We start from the raw sequence: 1,153 nt of genomic DNA on the forward strand, positions 1-1,153 counted from the left end.
ATAGTCTATTTGCTTCTACATTCAGAGAACCAACCTGCGAGTGTGTGAGCTTTGTAGGAGAAAGGTCTGTTTTCCAGAAGAATCCCAGAATATTAGAGAATTAGATTTGGTGATCTCATCCAGCCTCATGGCTTTAAATGCTGTCTATACATTGCTAGTTCCAAAGTCATATCTCTAGCCCTGACCTCTCCCTGAACCTCAGATTCTTATATCCAACTCTTTATCTACACTTTAATAATGCATCTAAAACTTTACAAGACTAAAACTGAACTTTTGATCTTCCTCGCATCCCTCATCCTTTTCCATCTCAGTTGATAACTTTTTTCCACTTGTTCAGTCATCCTTGATTCTTGTTTCTCTCTCACTCCACATCCAAATCCATTAACCAATCCTTTCTAATCTCCCTTAATAACATATCCAGAACCCACCACTTCTCATTACCTTCACGGTAACCATCCAAAGCCACCATCGGTTCTCTCCTCGGCAAGTATAGGAGCCTTCTAACTGATCCCCTTTGCTTCTACATTTGCCCCCTTCCAACTACTTATTAAACAGCAGCTGAAGGGTTCTTGTTTGTTTTATTTTTCATTATGGAAAGTTTTCAACAAATGCAAAAGAAGGGAGAACAGCATAATGTAACCCCGAACCTACTCATCACTCAGCTTCAACAGTTTTTAATGCACGACCATTTTTTTTTTTTTTTTTTTTTTTTTTTTTTTTTTTTGCGGTACGCGGGCCTCTCACTGCTGTGGCCTCTCCCATTGCGGAGCACAGGCTCCGGACACGCAGGCTCAGCGACCGTGGCTCACGGGCCCAGCCGCTCCGCAGCATGTGGGATTTTCCCGGACCGGGACACGAACCCGCGACCCCTGCATTGGCAGGCAGACTCTCAATCACTGCGCCACCAGGGAAGCCCTGCACGGCCATTCTTGTTCCATCTTTATCACCATCCATTTTCTCTCCCCCACACTGGAACGCTCATTCAACCCCTCCAGTGCCATCCTATCTTATTCAAAATAAAATCCAAACTCCTCTCGGTGGCATTCAATGCTTCTCAGTCTCCCTCACCTCTCTACCCTCTCCTGTCACATTATCTCCTAGCTATCTCTCAAACACATCAGGATGTTCCTGTCTTGGAGCCTCTGCATTTGTT

Source organism: Neophocaena asiaeorientalis, unplaced genomic scaffold (assembly GCF_003031525.2).
Source record: "Neophocaena asiaeorientalis asiaeorientalis breed wild unplaced genomic scaffold, Neophocaena_asiaeorientalis_V1.1 scaffold183, whole genome shotgun sequence".
NCBI lineage: Eukaryota > Metazoa > Chordata > Mammalia > Artiodactyla > Phocoenidae > Neophocaena > Neophocaena asiaeorientalis.